At 35.9% G+C, this 15,265-nt stretch overlaps 1 pseudogene; it reads left to right on the top strand.

Annotated features, from left to right (window-relative positions):
- Positions 1-8,419: 8,419 nt before the first annotated feature.
- Positions 8,420-10,563, top strand: LOC116215077 (annotated as a pseudogene).
- The last annotated feature ends 4,702 nt before the right edge of the window (positions 10,564-15,265 follow it).

The following is a 15,265-nucleotide window of genomic DNA, read 5'->3' on the forward strand; positions in this document are numbered from 1 at the left end:
AACTGAAATTCTTGAAAGTAATTGCATGTCTTCTGAAATTATGGAAAAGGAAATCGCTATAAGGGTTGAGCTATTAGAAGCCATGGATAAAGAGGAGAAGCTACTGAGACAAAAGTCAAGGGTGGCATGGTTAAAAGCGGGGGATCAGAACACTTCTTTCTTTCATAAGGCAGTGAAGATAAGAAATGCAAGAACCTCCATTCGAGTACTCTACACTAACTCAGGTTCCAAGCTGGAAGATATACATCAAATAAAAGCGGAAGCAGTCAACTTTTACCAAAGCCTTCTAGGAGAAAAGGATGCAAGCGTAGCGGGCACCTCTGCGACGCAACTTTCTTCTATTCTCAAAAAGAAGATCTCTCAGGCTCAACAACAACTGCTTGTGTCTCCTATCACAGAAGAGGAAATCAAATCAGCTCTGTTCTCAATGGGAAATGATAAATCACCTGGCCCAGACGGCTTCACGGTGTATTTTTATAAGCATGCTTGGAGAATTGTTCATAAAGACTTCTTTGCTGCTGTACAACATTACTTTTCGACAGGCGAGCTGCGCAGAGAGGTGAATTCTACAATATTAGCACTTGTCCCTAAGAAGGAGAAAGCTGATCGCATGAAGGACTTCCGCCCTATCTCATGCTGCAATGTGGTGTATAAATGCATTACCAAGGTGATCACCAACAGAATGAAAGGGGTCCTTCCTGATGTTATAAGCCTAAACCAGACAGCTTTTGTGCAGGGCAGGAGAATATCTGACAATGTCTTGCTTGCTCATGAGCTTGTAAGAAACTACCATAGACAAGGAATAACCCCCCGTTGTGCTATCAAAATTGACCTAATGAAAGCCTTTGACTCCTTGAACTGGGATTTTATTCTTAACTGTTTGAAGGTCATGGGATTTCCCCTATCATTTCTCAGATGGATCAAGGGATGTATTACCTATCCTTACTTTTCAGTGGCTGTCAATGGCTCCTTATGTGGTTACTTTGCCGGCCAAAGGGGATTGCGACAAGGTGACCCCCTATCACCCTATTTGTTTGTTATTGCCATGGAGGTCTTCTCAAAGCTTTTGGACACTGCTGCAGACGAAGGCAGAATCGGCTTCCATCCTAGATGTAAGTCTATCAAGCTCACCCATCTCTGCTTTGCTGATGATCTATTCTTGTTCACAAACGGGTCCAAAGAGTCTCTTGTTGCCATTCTGGAAGTGTTGAACACCTTTTACAACTGGTCTGGGCTCAAGCTGAACCCTGAGAAATCTGAAATCTTCACGGGAGGCATCACTGAGGAAGGCATCTCTATATTGGTGAATAGCTCGGGTTTTAAGAAAGGTACTCTTCCTGTGAGATACTTGGGGCTCCCTCTTGTCTCGGGCAAGCTTTCCACGAAGAACTGCGAGGCTCTTACTGAGAGAATCCTAAAGCGTATAAGGAGTTGGTCTGTGAAACACTTGTCTTACGCGGGACGAGTACAGTTGATCAATTCAGTACTTTTCAGCATGGCCAGCTACTGGTGTATCCACTTCATTCTACCCAAGAAAGTCATAAAGTTGGTGCAGCAGAAGTGCAGATCCTTCCTCTGGAAAGGCCTTGAGCAGCATATAGGAGGAGGAAAGCTCGGCTGGGAAACTCTATGTCTTCCAAAGTCTGATGGAGGACTCGGTATCAAGGACCTAACCCTGTGGAATAAGGTATGCGTACTCAAAAACCTTTGGTCTCTCCTCGTGCGTTCAGGGTCTCTTTGGGTGGCCTGGGTTGCTAAATATTTAATCAAAGACCGAAGTATTTGGTCTTTAAGGATACCTGGTGATTGTTCTTGGAACTGGAGAAAACTTTTGCAGCTGAGGACTTTGATGTCTCCCTATATCCGCTATTGTGTTGGCCCTGGTACGAATGTATCTTTCTGGTATGACAAGTGGTTACCGGTCGGTTCTTTAATAAACTATTGCACCAGGGGGCTCCAGTGCTTTCCGTCGATTAGGGAGCACGCAACAGTTAGTTCGATTCTGGTTGATGGATGCTGGCATTGGCCTAGAAGCTCGGATCTGCAAGCTGGCCTGCTCCGTGATCTCGCTAATGCAATTCAACTCTCTGATCGTGATAGGGTCACATGGACGGCTCACAAATCCGAGACATTTTCTGTTGCTAGTGCGTGGAAATGCTTTAGTCCCAGAAGCCAGAAGATGGAATGGAGGAACGCAATCTGGTTTGAGGGGCAGTTTCCTCGATCCTCTTTCATTAGCTGGCTTTGTATTCATAATAGATTGAGTACAAAAGATAGGCTTATGAGTTGGAGAATCTCGATTACTGCACCCGAATGCGAATTCTGTAGTTTGGAATTGGAGACCCGAAATCACCTCTTTTTTGAATGCCCTATCACCCAAGGGATTTGGAGAAGTTTATTAGACCGTGTTGGAATGAACAAACACAATGTCGACTGGAATACGGAACTTTGCTGGGTCTCCTCTCTCCGTGGAAAGAAGCTGGATATTATTTGTCTTAAACTTCTCTGGACTCACTACATTTACTGCATCTGGAGGGAGAGGAACGCCAGGCTCTACCGGAATCAAGTCTCGCCTCCAACAATTATAATACGAAGGATCTTCTCGGATGTGAAAGCAAAGTTGTCTGTTCTCCCTCGATTCTCATGCAAAATTGCACACTCTATCATTGCGAGGCATATGTTTCACCATTTTGATACTGCAACTAGTTGACTTGGGAGTAGCTCTTGGGTATTTTTTATTTTACTCCGTATAGAGGAAAATGGTATTGGTTTCTGATGTAAATTCATCTGTTATCAATGAAGTTTCATCATTTATCCAAAAAAAAAAAAAAAAAAAAAAAGCTACATACAAGTAAACAAGCTTACCATAAATACTCCAATGCCCTTATCTTTTGTTGGAACTTCCAACATCAAGGGATTATCTTGCGAGCATTTAGGACAGTATAATCGGAGATATTACCATATGTGTATATATATATATACATGTTACTACCATACATAAAACGAGAAAGAAAAGATCGACTGAAGACACTCCTCTTCTATGCCGGATTTGGTATCAAGGGCCGGTAGAACATCATCAAAGTCGCCTTATAGCCTCATCACCATCATTTATTGTCCAAATAACTTGAAAATTGAAGTAAAAGCAAAGAAAAGAGCATGATTTCACTAGGGCTACGTTTGGTTCGTTGGAATGCAATGGATATAGAATAGAATAGACATGGAATAAAATAGACAAGGAATAAAATATAAATTTTGATAATTTTTTTTTGTTTGGTTGGAGCGAATAACAAAATTGAGAATTATAATTATGATATTCGATTGGCTTGAATAAGAAATGGAAAGAACAAAAATATAGTGAAAAGATAGAATTGCCCTTCATGCTAAATCTAATATGATTTTATAGGATAAATAGATAACTTTAATGACAATATTTATAATTAATAAAAAATAAACATTTTAAATAATTTAAAAGTAAATATTTTTCAAAAATTAATTATTTAATTAAATTACTGAAAATTGTGATTATTAATAAAAGTAATTATTTTAATTAGAAATAGTAAAATTATTAATATTTAAATGTTTATTAATAATATTATTTTTAATTGTAATTATTAGAAATAACTATTTTAATAAATTAAATATGTATAATTATCTAAATAATTAATAAAAAATTTCTTAATGAAAACATATTCTCTCATTATATTAAATAACATAAAAGTAAAATGATTAAAATATTATATTAAATTTAAAAAAAATAAAATAAAAGAAGCTACTATTAATCTTTTTCTCAGAGAAGATGAACAGTAACTTCTTCTCGGATCAACTCGAACTCGAGCCAGAGTTTGCAGCTTCCACAGTCCGCACTCCGATCTCGACCCCTACTCCTTTAATGGCAACCTCCAACACCGCCTCTCGTCCCTCTCCCGATTCAGATGGGATCCAATCCAAATTCAAGTTCGAAGCCTCCAGTGGTCATCAGAGAGGCCTGACCCCACAACCTAGAGTCCGAGTTCGCGCTGATCCGCGCCGTCATCAACCGCTACCCCTTCATCTCCATGGACACGGAGTTCCCCGGCGTCGTCTTCGCCCTCCGTCCGAGGACCACCGTCGCTGGCGCACCGGGAGCTTCAAGCAGGGAATGGGGGTGAAGAGCAAGCTTCGAGTCGCAGAGCTTCGAGGGAGGAATCGAGCTCGGACGAGGCTTCGAGCACTTCGCTTCTCTGGTTAGCTCTGCAATCGGGGGAAGCTGCTAATATGTTGATGGCATGATATTGTAGTAAGTGAAGTAACTTGAGGTCATTTTTGAAATTTCACGCCATTTTCCGTATGGACAATTGCTATTCCGGACATTCAAGTGAGACTTTCCTATTCCTTATGAAAGCCGGATGGCTATTCCGATCTGGAATACCTATTCCGCATTCCCACGAGCCAAACGTCGGAATGAGTATTCTGTACGGAATATGTATTTCATTCCCTATCATGTCATGCGAACCAAACATGCCATGTAGGTTTACAAAATCGGGCAAGGAATAAAGAAATGACAGAGGAGCCAACTTGAATCCTAGCTAGAGAGCTCGGACTCAACTCGACCAGAGTACTCCATGAGCAGCCATATACCTTATTCCACCGATTTCGAATAAATCGATTCCCGAGAAAGGTTGCCTTAAGCGTGGTTAGTGGTTCCTTGCTCTTAGTCGTGTAAATAAGGTATAGAATTAAGGAATTTTGGTCATTTCAGCAGCCCTCCAGCACATCGACATTAGCAAAAGTCCCCTAACATTGAAAATGACCCTTTATTTATAGAAGAATGGGAGTCGGGGAGTCGTTTTGTAAATACCAAAAGTGTAGGCTGGATATTTGCAATTTAATTTTTCAAATTCGATGGTCCGGGACGCGCCAGCTGGCAATTTTGATAAGAATGGCCAGCTAGCATCCACGCGACGTTGTTCCCTCCCACGTGAGCCTTCCTTATTTTTTGCAAATGACGGAATTGAATTTAATTTCTTCGAACTGAACTAGTTCAGTCCGATTCAATTACGTCTCATTCCCTGAACTTTACAAAACTTCATTTTCACCAATTTTGAAAATATTCGGCACATTCTTGGAGAAAATTTATCGAAAAAGATTTTTATGATCGGGACATAATTATCTTACTGAAAATGATCACAAATGAATATTTCTCGCGACGAAAGAATATCAATTTCTCCGTCTCGAACCCTCGTTCTATTGAACAGAAAATGTCGTAATCAAAGGATTCGAGTTTTTACCAGTCAAGGGAATTGAGGTGCCAATTTTGGCTGAAAAATACGGATGTTGGGGTTGAAAATCAAAATCTCTAGGAATTACACGTGACCTTTTTGGAAAACTATTTTTCACGTTCAAACCCCAAGAAAAATATTGCCAACCATGCCGTATCATTTTTTAAAGGCCACCAAAAATAGAGAATTACTTGAAAAAGGCACTCGAGGACTTATCTTAGTTTTCTTGAAAACCATCTTTTGAGACTGTCATTGTACAAGACTTTCTGCTTGAATTCTCTCTTTGACCAATGATGTGCTTGGAGGCTTACTTTTGATCCCGATCAAGTCTGGACCAAAACGAGGTACTCATATTTATATTTATTTGCACTTGAGGGGAAACTCCTTTTAACTTGAGAGGGAGAATTTCAACATTCGCACATTGAATTGACTACTCTGCAAGATTATCCGATTAGAAAGAAGGCTTATATTGTTTGTACAAAGAGCTGGTCACAAACAAAATTGCCTTACATGTATATCCATTCTAATAATGACCGTTATTTTTTAATATGCCCGATGATTTTAGTCCATGCATTTGCACGGGCCTTGCATCTGGCTTAAGGAATTAGCCATGCAAATGAGAGAGAAAAATGGAGTTAATAGATGGAGCAGGGGTTTAAAATATAAGATATTTATTAAAAAGGGTGTAACGTAGTAACATACGTTATCTCCTGATAATCAAGTGGTTTCAGATTCGATACTAAGTGTGACTATCTATATTCATTTATTAGATATTTAAGAATTTTTATTTTATTTAACTAGATCCATGAATTTTACTTGTAATCGAAAAAATCTAATATAAATAGACGTATACTCTCAACTAATGTCCAAATGGTCCTGAATTTTAAAAAATTATCTATAGTGTATGTTATCCAAAAGTGAAAGTTAAAACTTTCTTCCTTTTGTAGTAATATAGATATACATAATATAACATTATAACTTTATTATATTATTGGCTAACTTTCCTGTATCTCCTATTTTAATAGAATACAACATGTATCTCCTATTTTACAAATATGACACTTGCCTCCGTACTTTTACTTGAGTGGCATTTAATGTGGCACCATGTGGATATATTTGCTGATGGAGCTCAATAAATATTTTAATTTTAAAAAATAATACTGAATAGTTAAAAATCAGAAAAACTTGAAAAAGAAAATGAGAGGAGACCACATCGAAGAGGGAGGGCTCAGTGGTGCCTCATGGAAGGTCATTTCCCCTTTGTCCTTCCTCTTCTGGCGTGGTGGAGACAACGTTAAGGTAACTTGTGACCTCGTTTGGCGTGATGGAGACACCTGACGAGTCACTTGCCCCATTTATCCTTCCTCTTCACCTCAAGCGAGGCCGTTGGCAGCCACCTTGCGCACGAGGGAGGTGGCATCTGGTGAGACACACCACCAGGCCTCCCTCGGTGGTCTGCCTGGAGGCTTTTTTTTTAAAATTAATTAATTCTATCATCTTTTATATTAAATCTTCCTAACTTTTCCTTTTTTATCCATGTGTCAATACGTCTGATGTGGACATCTCATCGGATTCCATGTAAGTGAAATTAACGGATTAAATAACTGAATGACGAAAATAGAAAAATGACGAAAGGTATAGGATTGAAATAAAAAAATTAAAAATAGGACGAAAAAAAAGTGATAAAAAGTAAAGGACCGAAACTATAATTTTCTCTTTATTATATTGGTAGATTTTACAATTGAACACTAATTTGTATTTTACGATGGAACATTAATTTTAGACATTAAATCCTAACTTTTGATCTTATTCGTCTATTATTTACATATTTTACCATATTATTTCTAGTCCTTTATGTTTTCATTTCATAATTTTCACCTACAATACTATACCATTGTTCTCGAATCTTCCCGCCGCATGTACCATTCACATTTCGTCACGTCACCCATCATCGCCGCGTCACCGAATCGGACGATAAAAATCGATTTTTAAAGAAAACCGGTCTAACATAAGCTGGGCATGTTAACGATATGTCATCGACATGTAAGTGGGGAACAAGACTAAAATTGACGTATATATGAAATTAGATTTAATGTATATAATATGAAAATTAGAATTCATAAAAATAAAAAAAATAAATTACAAATGTTCTCGATGAGCTCTCATAATCTGAAAACTATTCAAGATTTTTTTTTCCTTTTCAATGCTACAAAAAATACAGGTAACCAAATAATCGCTCATCCAATAATCTCCCGTTTTATTATGGAGACAGTTCCTAACAATTTTATGGCAAAAAAATTCTTTCAATCGATGCGGTAGCAGCAAGTAATATCAAATCCCAATCTCAAAAGTAAACCAGTGGATACACAATATGCCTTCTTATAGCAACAAACTTTTGTGAAAGATTTTCGATACTTTTCAGGTTCGAAAACACTTCATATAACCTTATATGAAGAATGTAAGTCTTGAGTTGATTCTTAATATCACATGGTTTGATTTTTATATTCTTAAAAACTACAAAGAAAATATTTTATTAAAATTACCAAAACTTTTCTGTAGCCTACTAAATTCTAGTTCATTGTCGATAAATATTTGAGAAGATAAGCCTATTGAAAAAAATATTTGAGAATATATTAAATTCTAGAAATATGATTATTTATTAATATTCTTTGAAATTTCTAAAATATAAAATCATTCCTTTTCAATTAAGAGAGGTAATTTAACTATTTGTGAGAAAATCTGGCGACAAATCACTTATATCTCAAGAGTTTTTTTTTTTTGGCATCTGATTTATGGCTTCTTTTTCTTTTTCCTTTTGGCGAGATTCGAGGGGTGAGGGGGGCATTTACTTGGGCAATCAAAAAATAATCTATTTTAGGGGGGCACTTACTGTAGATATCGAATTTTTACTTAGAGTTTTATTTATTTATATTGGTAACAAGGGGAACTTTGTGAATCTTAGGGGGGCAGGTGCCTCCCTAAAAAGGCTGTGGCCTCCCTAAAAGGACTGTGGCCCCGGCCCTAACGTCATCAAATACCTCATCAATCAAAGATCAAAATGAAGAGGATGGCAATACAAGTCAACGGTCAATTATTACCATTCTCCCCTTATTCATCATCGCAAACGCAATTGCCAAAACTCCAGATTCTTGGTTCTCTTTGGTTTCGCAATTGTATTTTACAATCACAATTCTAACTTAATTCTACCCATTACAAAACAAAATAACTCATACAAAGTCAAAGAGTGAGTCCTATTTTTATCATTTTTTCTCACAACAAAACAACATAATTCATACAAAGTCAAAGGGTGGGCCCCATTTATACCACTCAAAATCAAAATCAAAATCTGATTTTAAAATCCTACTATGAAACCAAACGCAACCTTATATATAAATAACTTCATTCTCCTTCAATTCCATCAATTATAACTTGTGCATTACATATGAAAAATATATCATGGATCCTCCTCACTTCCTCCTCGTAACCTTCCCCGGCCAGGGCCACATAAACCCTTCGCTCCAGTTCTCGAAACGCCTGTCCGCAATGGTGCTCGGGTCACCTTCGCCACCGCCGTCTCTGCCTGCCGCAAGATGGTTGAGTCGAAGTCTTCAAATTTTCCAGATGGCTTGTCTCTTGCCACCTTCTCAGACGGCCACGATGATGGGATCAAGCCCGATATTGACTTCGACCACTACATGGCTGAGCTCCAATGTCGAGGGTCTGAAACTTTGAGAGACCTTATTGTGTCTAGTCTCGAGAGAGGGCAAAAATTCATGTGCGTGTTCTACACGGTGCTCATCCCTTGGGTGGCTGACGTCGCAAAGTCTCTCCAAATTCCGACCACCCTCGTCTGGATTCAACCTGCCACTGTCTTTGATATCTACTACTATTACTTCAATGGTTATGAGGACGAAATCCGTAATGCGGTTGATGATCCTTCATCTCAAATTCAACTACCTGGGCTGCCAGTGCTCAATGGTCGTGACATACCCTCCTTCTTCAGCCCCGCAAGTCCGTATTCGTTCAGTCTTCCACTTCTTAGGCGCCACTTTGAGATACTGAATGAGGAGACCAACCCGAAAGTACTAGTGAACACCTACGATGCGCTGGAACCGAATGCAGTTCGGGCCATTAATAGGCTCGACATTCAGGCAATAGGGCTTCTAGTCCCGTCTGCATTTCTTGATGGACAAGATCCCTCGGACACCTCCTTCGGAGGAGACCTCTTTCAAAGCTCGAAGGATTATATAAAGTGGTTAAAAACAAAACCAAATGGATCGGTGGTATATGTTTCCTTTGGCAGCATCTCGGTGCTGTCAAAGCTGCAAAAGGAGGAAATGGCACGTGGGCTTTTGGAAAGCGGCCGGCCATTCCTGTGGGTCATCAGAAATATCGGAAACGAAGAAAATGATGAGGATCGACTAAGTTGCATGGATGACCTCAGGAAGAAAGGAATGATCGTTCCGTGGTGCTCCCAAGTGGAGGTTCTATCGCAAGCTTCAGTTGGGTGCTTCGTGACGCACTGTGGTTGGAACTCTACCTTAGAGAGTCTGGTGTCTGGGGTCCCAATGGTGGCATTCCCGCAGTGGACGGATCAGCACACGAATGCGAAGCTGATCAAAGACGTGTGGACGACTGGAGTGAGGGTGAACATGAACAAGGACGGTGTTGTTGAAGGAGAAGAGATTAAGAGGTGCTTGGAGTTGGTGTTGGGAGATGGGGAGAGGGGGGAAGAGATGAGACGGAATGCTAAGAAATGGAGGGAGATGGCAATAGATGCTGCGCGGGAAGGTGGCTCTTCCGACCAGAACCTTAGGTCTTTCATGGATGAGATTAGGAGATTAAGCTTTGCCACTATTTAGTCAGTTTGAAGTATTTGTTCATCAGGATTTCGTAGTCGTAATTCACCCAAAAAAAAGTATTAGCTCATGAAATTTTATGTTATTCATATATATATATATATATATATAATTCCTTTCAACGAGATCTGCTTAATGTATTGGCTGAGAATAGTCTATATTTGAGTGTCGGCTTGTCGTAGTGAAGTTGTCGGCAGAGTTCCATATTCACGATTGCAGTTAAAGTCTATTATAACTGACAGTATAGATCGGTGATGGCACCAACACCTCGTATTGTGGGCATTCATACTTTCATATATGTTCCATCTTCCCACTGGTTTTAGAATGATACGACATTCATTATTTTTATTGCACTAGTATGACGAAATTATATTTGAAAACTATTATTTTGGGTTTTTCTTTTTTTGGGTGAAATTTAGGGATATGTTTTTTTTTCTTTTGAACATTTTGAGTACAATTTTATTCTTTTTATTATATATACTTGTCTCAAATACAATATCATGTAATTAAATCTTGTGTGGTTAAAACTCTAATTGTATGTTTGGTTTTAGAGTTAAGTAGAGTTGAATTTTGATTTTATTTGGGTTGTAATGATTGTGTTATTGAATTATGAGAAAAATGTGAAAAAATAATGAATAGTTGAAAAAAAGTAATGATTGTGTTATTGAATTGTGAAAAAAGTAATGGATAGTTGAGAGAATTTAATATTAAAAATTAAATTGAATGGTTAAAAAATTGAAGAAAAATAAAAAAGTAATAATTGTGTTGTTGATTTTTGTTGTGTAGTGAGTATAGTTAAAGTTAGAGTTAAAATTTTTAAAAAGTGATTGTAAAACCAAACGGAGCTAAATGGTCCATTATATTGTCTTTAGTATTATGAATATTACTTGTACCAAATGAAAGTGCTTCACACTCGATTCGATCATTAGAACTATTTTATATATAATAAAATTTCCCCTTGACAATTTAGGTGATGAATCTAATGGTCAATATATATATATATATATATATTGATGAAAGGCGATTCAGATGATCAGTTGTGATTAACAACTAAGCATTGCAATTCCATCATAGAATTTGCAGCCAACATGTCAAAGCCCTCTACTGTAACACTTGGGACTAGTCCAAGCATATATCTCGACAGTGTTAACCCCATATAGTCAAAGGCGGCGAAATCTTCTAATTGTCATCTTTACTTTAATATTACAGATCTATATCTATAAGCATATCTATCTATATTCTGTATAAATATTAAAAGCCCGGCAATGCAGAGAGAAGCGCCATGTAGGATAGAGCAAGCTTTTCCTTGCGTGACTCTTCGTATAACCACCAATAGCAATGCGGTAAGTGATGCAATTTTTTGATGCCAAGCCGCTTCTCAAAACCGATAAACTAGAAATCTAACTTATAATGAATCAATTAAATTATCAAATTAAGATTTCGAGGATCCAAAATTTTGCGATGAAAATAAGCTGCATACGTATGTCTTAGGGGGTAAATAGTATTTTGCAGTCACTAGACACATGGAACTTTGACTGAACTTTCCGAGCCTACCCTTTGAGGACTGCAAAGACAGTTTAATATGCACAATTTATAAGAAGTCAACATGTCATGTAATTTCGCAACTTCGTTTAGAAAACCAATCTAATTTTAGTCCTTATTGCAAAATATGTTATACAATGATAGCAAAATAAAATAAAATAACTTGTCTTAAGAAAAAAGAAACAACAACAAAGCAGACTAAGAGAAAAATGATTGACTTCAACTACCTGGGGATCTGGGATACGTTTGGATGGATTTTTTCTAACGTTCTAACATATTATAACAAATAAATTAGATAAAGTTTAGTTATTTCAGGAAGACAAGACCTATGTGCATAATAATAATACAAAATATCATAGGAAAATATATTAGACATGTAAATCTATTTTTCTAGATGTCGTACACCGAAAATAAATCTTTTTTGTAGATGTTATTTTTCTAACTTATTACCTATCTATTAAAACAAATTATTATATATGTGCGGGCCTTTCTTCTGTTACTTAAAAATAAAACATCGCTAACCCCAAGGGGTTCGGTCTAGTAATTAATGTGTACCCAAGTTTGTACTGAGACCTGGATTCGAATCCCCTTGGGGCCACCAGAGCGCATTTGGCGTAATTACCTGTTCCGTGAGGGGCGCCGGGGGTTCATGGAGCCCCGGGGATTAGTTGGGCGAAGTCCGGACACCCCGGGTTAGCAAAACAAAACAAAACAAAACAAAGCCGCGCTACAAAGCAAAAATAATTATATATGTTGTAAATTGTTAAGAAATACTTATTCCACATCTCCATAAAAAAGATTAACTATTTTGTTAGCTCAACAAAATAACTATAGCCTAACTTTATCTGAAGAAAATAAATGCTCCCTGCCAATTATGAGATCAACATTACGAAGACGTATAATATCAATGACTTCACCATCTTTAATTTATACAATCCATCCTTTGTGCAAAATTATTATTTATGATATATTTTTATTTATTCTATCATTTAGGTGGCGTTTAATAGATTAAGTTTAAGTAGTTAAAAAAAATTAATAAGAAGAGAGGAAAAATAATAAGGATGAGACGATATTTTGTGAAGGGTTAAGGGCACAATAAGTAAATAACTTATTTCATTACGTCAAATATTTATTCTTACTGATTACGTCTCATTAAAAAATTTTAACTGGTTTACGATTATATAAAATTTACCTCTCGATATATTTTAAGTTAACAATGAGCATAAAATATATATTAAATACAATGCATTTAAATAAAGAATAGGATTTCTAGTTTCTAAGAGATTTCAAGTTTTTAACATTAAAATTGTAAAAGTAACTATGATCTTTAGATCTCGCATCTTTTAAATAAAATAAATCAATCATAGAATTTGAATTTTTGAACTAAAATTATATTAATTTACTTATAAATTTTAATTTTAATTATTTAATTTTCAATAATGAGACTTTTTACATGAAAATTGAAAATGCTATTAACTTTTCTAATAATCTCATTACATTTTCGAGCAAGTAATTAGTTGTGAGAAATTTATTTTGAATTTTAACTTAAATTTATAAATTATTTCACTCTAATATACTAATTTAAAATTCTATATGCCGTTACATACATACGATAGTGTAGTATAAAATTTAAATTATTTCAAAATTCACGATTTTCAAGTAGTTAGCTTCTTTTCAATTTTAATATGAATATTTATATTTATTTTGAGTTTTAACATAAATTTATAATTATTTTACTATAATATACTAATTTAAAATTTGATATATTTTTACATGTATAAGAATAAGATAGTAGAGTATATGACCTTAAATTATTTCAAAATTCATGATTTTTTAACAATTCATTTCTTCCCAATTACAATATTGAATATTTATGTTTATTTTTTGTTTTAACATTAAAGTTTAATTATTTAACTCTACTATACTAAATTAATATTCAATATATAAGAGAATAAAGTATATGACTTTAAATTATTTCAAAATTTATGATTTTTTAATTATAATATTGAATGTTTATACCAATAAAATTATTTTATTCACAATAGTAATAAATGTATATCATTAATTAATGTAAACGATTACAAACGCTTGAGAATTTTCTCTTTCGCCAAATGTGTATACACTGTGGCCTCCAGCGATTACCTCAGGCATTATATATTTTATATAGATATATAATAATACCTTTTTGTAGCAGCAATAGTAGTAGTAGTAGCAGCAGCAGCAGTAGTAGCAGTAGCAGTAGTAGCAGAATTATCTCATTTACCATTTTTGCAGTATTTAGATATATAATAATAATCTTTTTTGGTAGTAGTAATAATAATAATAATAATAGTAGTAGTAGTAGTAATAGTAGTAAAGGAGTAATAATAATAATAATCTTTTTGGATGGTGATCTCCACAACAATTATCCCATTTCCTATTTTCCCAGTACCTAGATATATAATAATAATGTTTTTAGTGGAAGTTAGGAAATAATTTAGCATACGAAGAGTTGATAAATGAGAATCTCCCATTTCAAATTTTTGGACAAATGACATGTAATGACAAATCTTCCTAGGAAATTATATTTGATATATATAGGCAAACAGCTTTTTTTTTTGTAATTTTTTTTTTGGTAAATGGTAAACAGCTTCTTTGAGACCTCATTACTTATTTCAAAAGATATTGCTAAAGTTTGTAGCACATATCATTCTAAAAATAAAAAGCATGACCAAGCAAATAGCATTATATAAGAGACACCAATTATTCAATAATAATTGGATATTTTAGTGCCTTTTCATTTGCCAGAAAAGTATTTACTTCGAGGATGGTAGTATAGTAAAGATATTAATCAAATCAGCAGTTTGTATACCTTTTTGAATCAACTAAACATATGGTATCTCCAAAAATCTGTACACAGAATAGTCAAGAGAGAAAAACTGAACCGATGACATGTGCTCCAAATAAGAGAAGAACCAATTGTCTTTAGTTTGAAAAAATGTGAAATGGCAAACTAAAACAGATTTGAACCCAAACCAAGTTTAGAGCTCAGCCAAAGGACATAAATTCACAAAAGTGAGTATTTATTTATCAGAGAGAGAGAGAGAGAATGGTATGACGGCGAACCGCTTTGGAAATGGAGGGAATATGGAGAATTTCGAGGATGGATTCGAGCAGGCCACGAGCAAATCGTTCACCATTATTCACTTTATCTAGTAGAGATGATTTTTTCGGCGTCTTAGTATAGGTTGATGACCTTGTTTTCACAGGGAGCAATGCAGAGCAGTATACTGCGCCGAAGGAATATCTCCGTCAATGTTTTCATATCAATGATCTCGGGCTAGCTCTTGAAATACTTTCTAGGCATATAACTGGCTCGACAGGGTTAAGAGTTATTTTTGTGCTAAAGCAAATAATTGGATAGTCTCACGGAATGTGGCATGCCCAGACCCAAGCCTGCCAATTTACCGATGGAGCAGCAACATCGCTTAGCTTTAACTCTGGAAGCAAGATTTTCGAACTCGGACAATACTTGTGGCTAATTGGACATCTTATCTACTTGACAATTACGAGGCCAGAGTTATGTTATTATGTTCATATTATATCGCAATTCATGCAAGACCCACG

This window comes from Punica granatum, chromosome 7 (genome assembly GCF_007655135.1).
Source record: "Punica granatum isolate Tunisia-2019 chromosome 7, ASM765513v2, whole genome shotgun sequence".
NCBI classification, from domain to species: domain Eukaryota; kingdom Viridiplantae; phylum Streptophyta; class Magnoliopsida; order Myrtales; family Lythraceae; genus Punica; species Punica granatum.